This window comes from Chelonia mydas, chromosome 9 (genome assembly GCF_015237465.2).
Source record: "Chelonia mydas isolate rCheMyd1 chromosome 9, rCheMyd1.pri.v2, whole genome shotgun sequence".
In the NCBI taxonomy this organism is placed as follows: domain Eukaryota; kingdom Metazoa; phylum Chordata; order Testudines; family Cheloniidae; genus Chelonia; species Chelonia mydas.
In genome coordinates this window covers 90,535,852-90,548,455 of record NC_057855.1, presented here as the reverse complement: position 1 = coordinate 90,548,455, position 12,604 = coordinate 90,535,852, and the positions used below count along the sequence as shown (strand labels likewise).

General features: G+C 44.0%; 1 protein-coding gene across 4 annotated transcripts in view; it reads left to right on the top strand.

The window, feature by feature from the left end:
- Nucleotides 1-12,604, top strand: part of MAMLD1 (mastermind like domain containing 1) — a 96,388-nt gene that overhangs the window by 75,196 nt on the left and 8,588 nt on the right. The window lies entirely within an intron of this gene.

Below are 12,604 nucleotides of genomic sequence, written 5' to 3'. Positions count from 1 at the left end.
CTAATTGCTTTACAAGAGGTATAACTGACAGGAGCAGCCGAATGAAATGCACATGGTGACAAAGAGTTGTGCAAAGAGTTAGCCCTTTGAGGCTGGGAAAAGCTCGTACTTCAGGAGTTCTAAACTAGTTTGACTCCTTCTGTATAATGACTACTTCTGTGCATTGCTTAAAGATATATACGAACAAAAAGGATCACTTTATTGTACGGCCCATTTTAACTCCTTCTGATGCCTGTGCCATCTCTCTCTTTCTCCCCTTCTCTCTAGTGTTCCTAGCCTCTGTTTGCCAGGAGCTGGGAATGGGCGACAGGGAATGAATCACTTGATGATTCCCTGTTCTGTTCATTCCCTCTGGGGCACCTGGCATTGGCCACTGTGGATACTGGGCTAGATGGACCTGTGGTCTGACCCAGTATGGGCGTTCTTAGTTGTTGAGAGACTAAGACAGAGTAATTTTAAGGAATTCAGCTACTCTGCCCCGTCTGTGTCTCTCTCTCACCTTCCCCCCCACCCCCCGCCCCGCATCTTCCACTGCATTTCAGCACGTGTACATCCGCAGGCAGAGTTTGTCCCTTGTATTCTATTTCAGGGCAACTAGCATTCCTTGGAATAGCTTGTCCATTGGTTAAAGTAGATGGAAACAGATAGGGGAGCACTGACCACAGCAGTCTGGGAGGAGCCGTGGGGAAGAAGGGGATCTCCTCTCTGCTCATTACAGAGAAGAGGGGGATCAATGTGTCCCCCACCCCCATCCCTCACTTCATCCCAGGAGCTTGACTAAGTAGTGTAACTGTGGTCACAGGAACATGCTGGATAAAAGACCCTGTGTGCTGAGCCCTTTCTATGAACTTCCCAGCCCACACCAATGACCAACCCAGTGGAATGAAAAGCTGCATCAGGTTAAGCCCACCAGCTGAGTTGCTTAAATCTACAAACACGAGTCTGCCTAAATTTTAAAAATAAAATTTTAGTGCTTTGGAATTGGGGATTATAAATAGCCCCCCTGATGTGTGTTCCTAAGACATCACCGTGTTCATCATTTACCCTTGGAACAGTCTGTCTGCTTAATGAATGTGGCAAACAGAAGCGTCGCCTGTATTTGTATCTTGTGACGATGTTTGCAGTTGAGTGAAAAGGTGCCCGAAGACACAAGCATTCAGCACAGTTGCACTTACTTTGAGCGCTCAGACCCACAAGCATCCACTGTTTGAGTAACAGTACACGCTGGACCAAGAGAGCTGAAATCCTGCCGTCAGCTAGCAAAAACAGTCATGTCGAAGCTGTGGAGTCTGTAGCCATGAAACCATAGCCACAAACACGGACTCTCGTATGCAAGATAAACCCAAAGTAAATTTTAGAGAGTAGCGTGATCTACAGCACTGATTACTGGACTGGGAGCCAGGGACTGCTGAGTTCCATTTCAGAGGCAGGATGGTTCTGTGGTTAGGGCACTAGGCTAGGACTTTAGCAACCTGAGTTCAATTCCCTGTTCTGCCACAGACTTCTTGGGTGAGTCATTTAGCTTTTCTGTGCCTCAGTTCCCCATCTGTAAAATGGGGATGGATAGCACTTTCCTACCTCACAGGAGTGATGTGAGGTCAAACACATTAAAGATAGTGAGGCGTTGAGATACTGTGGTGATGGGGGCGGGCACATAAGTATCTTAGATAGATAGATAGCTGTGTCTCTCCTGCCTTCTTCCATAGCCTTGGGAAAGTCACTTCACCTCTCTCCCTCAGCAACATAGACACAGTATCCACCACACAGTGTTGTTGTGAGGAATAAGGAGATTATGTCCATATTTCTAGTGCATGCATCATTGTAGTGTCTAGGTGTCATAGTCAAGAATCAAAGGAGTATCCTGTCTCACTGATTATATGCATCATATTCTGCTTCTCTCTCAGGGCAAAATTCTTCCCTAGATACCCACAGACTAGTTACTGGGGCACAGGTTGGGACCATCATATAGCTGGTGTTCCCAGAAGGAATGCTGGCTGACTGGTGGGCAGTGTAATAATCTGTTTATTTGCAGTATACAATTTAGCCACTAGATGTCTCTGTGCACATTATAGGATTCCACACATGCCATGGAGCCTGGTAAACAAGGAAACGAAGCTGGAACTCAAACTGTGATGAAGCCTGTTTGTGTCTAAAGAAAATAACTTTAACTACCATTGGTCTTTAAAAAGGGACTGCTCTTTAAAAAGTTCTGTGATTCTATATCTCCTGACAGGGTGCACACGTCAGAACAGTGCAGTCAGTATACATGAGTGAGGTGGGGCAGGGGGAGGGAATGGCACTTAGTAGGAACAGGTTTATTCTCCTAGGGAGATGATGGCCAGCCTGTATGCAGGGCGTAAGAGAGGGAAACTCATTGGCCTCTCCCTCCTCATGCAGCTGAACAGGGACAGTCAGAATCTATTTGGATATAATCTTGTGGGTGAGTCATTCTACTTTAGGGGAATCTCCTTCGTAGGCTCTTTCAGTGAGGGGAAAGCCCACAAAAAAAGAGAAGTAGCCTTCTCTAAAAGAGAGAAGACACAAACTCATCCTGCTGCCCTAAGGCCACAGGAGTTTCACTCTGAACTCCATCAGACATAGCCTCCCTATAATGTTTGGAAGACATTGGGGAGAATCTATAATCTACAGCGGGCACAAACTTCCTATTTTTCAGAACAGACACCTGTCCCTTGGGCTGATGGAGAAAACACTTGCCATCACCCAGAGGTGAACTGGGAAGGCAGTAATAGCAAATAAATGTCTTGGGACTTAAAAACACAAGTTAGAGTGTAAGGCCTATATTTTTACTTCTGGGTACCTACCATTAAGTTCCTAAAAAGTGGCCTGATTTTGCACAGGTGCTGAGCACCTGCTCCTCCCATTGGCTTCTGTGGTGTTCAGCACTCGTGAAAATCAAGGCACTTACGTTTAGGCACCTAAATGTGGGTTTGGCTTATCTAGTTTACCATTAGAAACACTGATTTGAAAATTCAGGCTTTTGACTGCAGATTTAAGGGTTACAGTTCTTACTAAAGCCTGAAATCAAGATATTTCTTCTTTTCCCGCAGTGGTCATCGTTACTCACAGAAGGCAGCTGGGGGACAAGGGGAGCTTGGGACTTATTTAAATGCACATGATATTTTTCTTGCATGCTGAACTCTTAATCAGGCCTGCATTTCACTGCAGATTAGCAGTATGTGTGACGCAGGACTCTGAGACCTCTTGAGGTACGGCATGTGCACAGATATGATCTTTTCTGACCCTTTCATTTGTTTACAGAAGTGTATACTGCGTGTGCGTGCTCGCTCGCTCTCTGTCACACATATGCATGCACAGCTAAAACCTTACAGCGGCAGGGAAGCTCAGTTTGCTTTTTTTTTTTTTAATCATTGCAAAACAGGAACAAATGAGTGTGTCACTTTAAACCATGAGACCACTTAGTCCATAAAGACAGATTTGGCTTCTTTGTGCTTCCAGGGACAGGCCAGAATTCCATAGTGATCCCACTGTTCTCTCTCTCTCTCTTTCCCACTCGGCCTCCACCCACCTCTCCCTTCCACCCCCTTTCGAGATTTGCTTAGCCTTTGCCTGCCTCTGTTTTTGTGGCTGGTAACCAGCAAAAGAATGGAATGGATTTAATGATTTGTTGGCTGCAGTGCCAGTATGATTAAGTCAATAAAGCTGCAAGCTGAAAACAGACAGGGTAGTTACAGTATATGACTTTAACCTTGTTAATGCATGTTTACGTCCTTCTGCCCACTGCATAGCTGTACATTGCATAAAGAAGATCTGATCAATCTTTAACCCATTAAATAATTCATAAAGTGAGAGCAGACATCAGATACTTGCAAAGCGGATCAGTAACTATGGGGTCAGCAATAACTTTGGTTCCCTGGACCATATCCAGCATGTTTAAGCTATGGTGATGTCACCAGGCAAGCGTCTAACCTTAATCATTTGTATGCGAACAAAGGGAAGTTAACTGTTGACGTGCGAGGTCCTTTTGTGAAAGAAACGCTTGCAGTGGCTCAGCAATGTCCATGCCTCAAATGGAAGATGGAAATCTCAACAGCCTTCCCAAGACCCTTGAGTTTTCTGTGTCACTTTGAAAATTTGACCCTTTGGGTTTTTTAAATATATAAAGACACTTACGTCTCTTAAGCCCTCAAGTCCAGTTTTCATTGGTGGTTGGAAGCCATGACAGCAGCACTGCCATAAGACCTGAGACTTTGGGGGTTGAGCAGGAAGGGGCGTAGACCAACAGAAGATTGAGTTTCAGGCCAAATGTCTCAACTTAGGCAGGTTTGCTCCGCCATAAAGCATCTTCAGAGGCTGGTTTGCTCAATGTCTGGTCCATGGCATATTCTTTTCTGTAGCCAGGCTGGCCTCATGGTTAAGTAACTGGACCAGGACTCAGGAGTTCCCAACTGTGGCACAGATTCCTTGTGTGACCTTGGACAAATCACTTAATTTCTCCATTCTTCAGTGTCCCCAAATAGGGGATAATTGTCTTCCAACTTGTAATGGCCTAGTGGCCTTTATACCAGCTCCAGCAGATCACTGGAGTGCAGTGTGTCCGGGCCACACCTAGCATGCCCGCTTCCATGCCCTCTGTGTGCCAGCTACAACAACTCAGGACTCCACCGCAGGGGCAGTGTGAAGGGGGGCTTTGCATAAGGAGAAGCTTTGTTTAGACTTGTAAAATAAAGGAAAAAATGGTTTGGGGTAGAATTTTCAAAGTTAAGTAAAGCAGTCAAGGATCTGACACCCATTGAATTACAATGGCAACTGAGTGCCTAATTCCCTTAGGTATTGCTGAAAAATTGCAGCCAGTGTGTAGTTGAACAGATTTTCAAACCTTGCCTCTGACATTATGCATGCATACATTTGCATGAGCAGATCCCCCACTTGTAGATCCAGAAGGTATTTGCATATGCAAATAAAGCAGTTAGACACTTGTGCACATAATCGTGGTACTTGCACACATGTGTAATTGCAGGCCAAAGTTTCAAACCAAGCCTGCATAGTATGCATCTATTTACTGGCAGACTTACTGGTTACAGAAAGCCAGACAGATAAGGGATCAAAATAGTCTTTGTGAGCCAGATTGTCATGCACATCAGAACATATCTCAGAATCCAATATACAGGCCCGATGGCTGAATTTCCCAGATCCACAGCGATACTCACTGCGAGTGTGAGATCAGAATCTGCACCCGTCGGTGTGCTGATGCCAGTGTATGCTATCGGGAGCTAGGAATTAAGACCCCAAGAGCTAGTGCTGATTCCCCTGTTATTTAATTACTCTCTGTTGCTTTATGACTTGTACTGATCAGGACTGTTACATTAATTTGCCCTGTGTGGTTTTGCGATCTAGAGCTGTGGTCTCTGTTCATGAGAACGTGCCCCAGAACTGATGGCAAATCAGATCTGATTTGAGAAAAAAATCCATGTTAATTTCCTATTAATTTTTAGCTTGGAATTTTCTGTTATGAATCTGAAAATCCTTCCTTCTCAGTCTCTTTATTTCCATAAACTAACCTATATTCACCCAGTGATGCTTTGTTAGCACTGCACCCACCATAGGGATATATTATGCATCTGGTAATTTTTGTGCATTGACTGGGGGGGAGGAGGGGAGTTGTGTATTTGTGGAGTAGGGGGGTCTACTTGATGGAATATGGAGGTGCTCCAAGCATATGCTAATGCTGAATGGGGGGGTCCCAATTCCTGACCCATAGATAATATCCTACAAGTCACGTGAAGCTACCAAGGATTCCTGAGCTATAGCTTGAAATGCTTCAGTTATCTACAAATAAACACCATTAATTGCTTTTAGAGTGTGTCATGCAGTGGTTAAATAATGAGATCCTTGTTCATGTATTTGTACATCAGCCTGTTTGGAGGTGGGGGAAAAGTCTGAAGTGGTGAAATTATTTAAAATTAGTGGGGATATTTACAGGAAGGCATAAAGAACTGTCAGTAGTGGAAAGCGGCATTTTATGTTCTTGTCCCAAATGACCTTGCTCCAAGGACAAATCAGAGCTTGATGAAATGAAGCTGCAGATGGCTAGTGATCTCAACTCTGTAATAATGAAATGACACAAGAAAAAAATGAGCCCTCTCCAGTTTGCAAATACAATCTGAATGGAAGGGGGAAAGGAATTTTGAAGGGGAGATTGCGTTGACTTGGTTATAGCATTTCAGCTCTGGGTGTCTAAATACATATTTCTCTTGATTTTTTTTTTAATTAGTGGCACTGTGTACATTAATAGTCAAGGGTGCCTTAACATATTTTTTTCTGTTTTTAGATGTTAGCACCTTGGCTGTGACTTTGCATTATCAATTGTTTTAGCCCATCATTTATTGTTGTGGCTTTTTTAAGTTGAGGAGCATTTGGAACTTGATTGGACCGATGACTTGATCTGGGAGTTTTAGGTACTCTGGTTTGGCAGGAAGGGATGAAAGCACGTAAGAGATTTAACAGTGAAAAAGTGATTGCTGCTCATGTGCATAATCTATATTATATATTTTAAAAAACATTAACTTAAAAAATGGAGCAATTCAAAAACTCTTTCTTTTAACCCAGTGGTTCTCAACCAGGGATCGGGGCCCCTTGGGGGCCACAAGCAGGTTTCAGGGGGTCTACGAATCAGGGCCAGCATTAGACTCACTGGGGCCCAGGGCAGAAAACCACCTGGGGCTGAAGCTGAAGCCTGAGCAATGTAGCTTCCCGGGGGCCCCTGTAGTGTGGGGCCCTGGGCAATTGCCCTGCTTGCTACCCCCTAATGTCGGCCCTGGCTTTTATATGCAAAAAAACAGTTTTTGTGACACAGGTGGGCTGTGGAGTTTTTATAGCATATTGGTGGTGGGGGGGCCTCGGAAAGAAAAAGAACCCCTGTTTTAACCCACTCCATCTTGATTTGGTCCAAGTATATAAAAATGGCAGAGATCTCCAGAACTGGGCAGGTGAAGGGCTAAATTGCCCCCTTAACACTGAATTTCCTGACTTTTGCCATGTTTGAGCCAAACCTCGCATGGTTATTTCATCTGATCCTTCCCACCCCCTCCCCCAACTATTTAATATATATATTCAGCATCTAGCTGCCGCTTTCTTCTGTGGCTGCTCCTGTTGTGTATTCACCTACACTGACTCCTGTGAACCTCATCAACACCTCTGTTAGAGAGAGCGCCTTGACATCACACACAGATTCCTTGACTCAGACTGTATTTTATGGACGCGAGCCATTGCAGTTTGTCACTGGGCCTCGCGCAAGCTTGTAGAGGCGGTTAGAAAGGGCCTACTAGCCAAAATTGGGCGAGGTAAATACAGTTTTAGATTATCTCACTGAATTGCTAGGCAAGCTGCCCGCAGTGGGAACCAGAGTGCATTGTCAAGGGTTGGAGACTCATGACAACTGAAACAAGCCAAATATAAATATTTTATTCTTTGCAGAGAATTCCATTTTGGATTTTGCCTGTATGGAATAGAGACATGCAGGAAGTGTATGTGTGTAACTAAGGCAGGTGAATGTATTAGAAAGGGTAGTGACCAAAAGACCCTGCTCAAAATGAGTAAGACTCTTAGAATTCTGGCCTTGAATGGAGCAGCCAGCGTGGAACAATGTTCGTGTGCTGAGGACGCCCTGGGATCGGGACTGCGGCAGAGCCTTTCCTACCATTCTGATTTCCTGGGTGCTTCCATAAGAGTGCATCTCCGATCCTGCTGCTGCCCTTCACTTGGGGAGGTGGAGTGCAGAAGATCCTCTTCCATGGTTGCCATTAATGATGCTCTGGCAGTCTGCCAGTAGGGGATGCCTGTACCAAGGGTGTGATTTGTAGTCTACTCCAGCCCCTCCTGGAATGCAGGGAGTCACTTTTGATGGTACCGGGGCCATTCCTACTCTAAGGCTTGCTTACACTGCAGTGCGCTGCACTGCCCTGGGGTTTATGCATCCCCATTTACATTGCGTATTCCACCTGTCTAGTAAGTGGAAAGCTGATTGTACTCCTGAACCAGTCTCCTGTGCTCCTTCCTACTACCAATATCATGTTCATTAAAAACCCCTATTAGCATGTTCTAAGGTAGGCCTGATAAAGCATGCATTTTGCTCTGTATGAAGTAAAACAACCAATGCAATAACTTGCCGTAGGTTTTTTGCTTTGTTCTGCTGAATAAAACCAGCTGGGGAAAAAAATGTGGCAAAATCCTTGCATTAAAGTTTTCACTCGTTTGATTAATTGTTTTTGGAAGTGGGAGTTGGGCTGAATTTCCATCCTGTTAAAAGCCTGGATGCATTTATAAACAGAATTATGGATATTTCTTTTTTGAGCAGCATGCAACGTAAGAGCAGCTATAAGGAGATGAGCGTATTTTCTATTTTACTTGGCCAAAACAGTCCCGGGTGTAGTTGCCAACCAGGTTTAGTGATCTTGTCATTGCTTCCATCAAACAAGGAGGGTTAACTTTGAGTGATGCTGAACATGCCAGTGCCATAAGAACAGAAGAAAGACCTTAAAAGAAAATTTCCCCCTCTTTTTTTACAAAACTGTATACCAGTGGATCACTTACAGTCTTCAAACAAAGCTTGTTCCTGACTGACAGCCCCTGAGATAAGCCTAGAAACTTGAGTCTGATAGTATTTCACATGGTTGTATATCAACTAAACGGCTGGAAGATGAAAAAAGAAAAGACCCACTGAGCTACACAGTTTGTTTTATCAATGCTTGTATATTGTGTTAAAACAAACAAACCAGAAAGAGGACGGTGGGGGGAGGAGGGGAGCTTCAGAAGACGTCTGAACTAAAAGGGTCAGTTTTATCTTGAAGTGCATCTTAGAAGTGGAGGTAGAATCGGGGTGGGAGTGGGGGTGGAGAAGAAGAGGGGGAAGGAAAGGAAGAAATCTTTCCCCAAAGAGCAAATGTAAAGTCATATTAAAGACAACAAATAGGGTCTATAATCTGTGCATGCTGATTTAATGTAAACAGTCATGACCTATTATAACATCAGCTTTAAGTCATGTAACATGAAAATTCTGCCAATGCATGGGGGGCTTTGGGGAGGCGGGGGGAGAAAGGAGGTTGTTTGTACTAAGGTAGCCACATCTCAACCCAAATATTTTCACCTTTTAATATCCATTTAGATTAAAACTTATGGACGCAGTGATAGCAGCTGCTTAGTAAAGGCTTGCACCAGGATTTTCCTTTTTTAACCATGTGCATGTCTCCACCCTCCTCCTGTTATGCAGCCTCTCAAGAATGCCAGGCAGAGGGAACACCATGTGTGGATTCTTTCTGGATCCTGCAACTAAGCCGAACAGGCAACTCTCATTGCAGTATAGTTTGATGCATGGAACAGCGGGATCTTTTTAATATAGTTATATTGCCAGAGTGCCTAGGAGCCCCAGTCACAGACCTGGGCCCTTTGTAGGAGCTGTACAGCCACAGAGGAAAAAGACAGTCACTGCCTCAGAGAGCTTACAAGACAGACAGACAGACAGATGTGGGAGCACAAGGATACAGTGAGGCTGCTGTCTGAGGCCAGCACACATCTACATGTTCCCTGTACAGAAGAAAACTCTTACCTGTGTAGGTCAGGCTAGATGACCATGATGGTTCCTTCTGATCTTAAAGTCTGTGAGCTCACCCCTCCAAATGCTGTCCATAAATGACTTAATGAAGCTTCACGATACCCTGCAAGGTAGGAAAGCCTCATTCTTCCCATTTTACAGACATGTGAACTGGGCACATAGGGTATGTCTACACTGCAGTTAAACACCCACTGCTGGCCCATGCCAGCTGACTCAGGCTCGCAGGGCTCGGGCTCAGGGCCTGTATCATTGTGGTGTAGACATTCAGGCTTAGGCTGGAGCCTGGGCTCTAGGACCCTGCAGTTAAACACCCCCTTAGCCCAAGACCCAGGAGCCCAAGTCAGCTGGCATGGGCCAGCTGTGGGTGTATAATTGCAATGTAGACATACCCGTAGAGGTTGTCTGATTAGCCCAGGCTTTGCAGTGAGTCAGTAGCAGAGCCAGAAATAGAAGGAGTTTTGTTGCAGTATCTCTTCTAGTTTGCTAGAATATAGCTTGTTTGTAACTACTTCGGCATTGTCTTGGCTAAGAAAGCTTGTTAGATGTTGGCACTAACATTTTTACCCTCCCCCCCCCCCCCATATTAAGGGTGAAGAAGTCTGATCTGTGCTGCCTGTTTACCTTTGCATTTTGTCCTTATTCTTTGGTACAGTGGTTGCACTTAAACATTTACTTCTGTTTTGAGAGCTGTAATTACTGGATTCAGCTCTGAGCCCCATTTAAAGAAAAGGGACTATTTCTCAAACTGGCAGTGTCTTTCAAAAAGGAAGATACTTTTAAAGCTCAGTCACTGTATGCATTTTTAATCAGATGCACTTCAGTTCTTCTACTGCTTGTTACTTTCGTTTGAGATGCACAGTTTTCACTAGCAAATACTCACTGTTCTTTGCAAAGCTGAGTCTATTTCTCACAATAACCCTGCTTTGACCTGGTTATCTGTTAACCACAAAGAATTCCGTTCTGATTAGTCCATCTGTTAACTGCTCAAATTCACATGACTTAGCTTTATTGTGAGGGTCTGTAATATAATGCTTAGTGGTCTCCACTGGCAGCTTATGTCTTGTAAAGTAAACGTGCCTTTCCGAAAGCCACTCTTCTGCAGGTCACTGTCTTCTTGATGTTTTCAGTGACTTTGTCCAGCAGTTTGCAGTCCCCTTCTAAAATATATTGTAAATCTTCAATAGCTCTGGTCTTAACTTAGTGCATTTTAAAATTGAAGTTGCTTTATGCTCTATTCCTTAGAGTTCCACCTTAAGAGCAGATGGGAAAATATAGGAATGATAAATGAGACTGGTGCTTTTCAACTGTTTTTTAAAAAAACAGTGACCACTTTAGATTAAGGTTAATGGGATTCTTGCCTGCCTATCCAGGGTGACTAACCCCCTCAAGATGACGTTGGGGAAGTCCTGTTTGTTAATGAAGACTCATGAAGAAGTAAGGACTGTAACTTTCCAGATTTTCACCTAAGTGAACACGTGTGTGATTACTGGATGAACAGCAAAGAGCTGGAGTTTCAGAAATGCGGTCATGTTGTTGACACAACGAATTTGCGTGTGCACTTACTGCAACTGGAAGCCAGGTTTTTAGAAGTGTGAATGTGCATGGCTTGTAAACGTGGGCCCAGATCCAGCCAAGTACTTAAGCATGTGCTTAACTTTCAGCCGCGCGTAGTGTCTAGTAAAAAGAAAAGGCGGACTTGTGGCACCTTAGAGACTAATAAATTTATTTGAGCAGAAGCTTTCGTGAGCTACAGCTCACTTCATCGGATGTTAGTCTCTAAGGTGCCACAAGTCCTCCTTTTCTTTTTGCGGATACAGACTAACACGGCTGCTACTCTGAAAGTCATCTCTAGTGGGACTATTCATGGCCTTTGAGTTAAGCACACGTGTAAATGCTTTGCTGGATCAGAGCCATAATTGCTGTGACTGCACACTCAGTCCCAGGAATCACCTGTGCTGTGTGTGCATACGTACACTTCTAACAGTGAGTCACTGCATATGCTGTTTATGCTTGTGAATGGCCAGTGATGCATCTGACCCATCATTGGTGTACACGAAGAGCAGGGTTTTCTCCCACAGGTGTAATGGTTGAACATGAGCATGGATACTAAGCATACACACTCCTGAAAACTGCTCTGACTCCTGCTGCCTAACTCCCAACACAAGCACCCGATGCTGGGTCTCTATCCACCGACTCACAGCACCAATCCCATCTCCAACATAAATGGCCAAATTGGAAAGCCCACTGAGTACCGTAGAGCTCTGAAACTGCCGTGTGACAGTTTGCCTAGCAACAGAACCACATACTTTCAACATTTCCAGGCTCCTTATAATGTGCTGTTTGGTTAAAAATTCTGTTGATTCGATGTTTTAATTTGAGTTTTGGAATGAGAGAGAGAAGCTGTGATGTATTACGAAAAACACAAGAGGAATTCAATGACTGCACACCAGGCATTCATATCTTTGGATGTAGCCCACAAGTAACTAAACGCACCCCTAGATGTGTGAACACCCAGGGCTGTGGTCTCTGGCTTTGAAATTCAAATCCTACCCGAGATGCTATCTTCCTGAAATTTAAAATGGGATAGCCCAAAGCATGGACCAGTTCAGGTTGTGGCTTGTTTGGCTTGGCCTTAGCATGGGAAGTGATTTTTCTTGGGGAGTGATGAAAAGGAAAAATGTTTAAAGTTCATTAACCTTTGATACAGATAGCAGCATCCTTTAGACCACATGCAAGAGCTATTCTTAGTCATGACACTTACATGGTTATTTTCTACTGTAAGGGAATGCAGTAGTTCCCACTAGTGGTGAAAATAAGAGGTGTTTTGTTTTTGTTTTTTTGCTCATCCTAAACATGAACTATAAAATGAAAGACTTTGAATTTCTTCCTTGTTTCCCCCCCACCTTTTTTTTTGGCCTAATTTTCCCCCAAGCAAAAATGTGCATATATATTATTTTTCTTTAGTGGCTAATTAAATGTTATGCAACACTTCTCCCAAATGTAGCAAGCTATTCT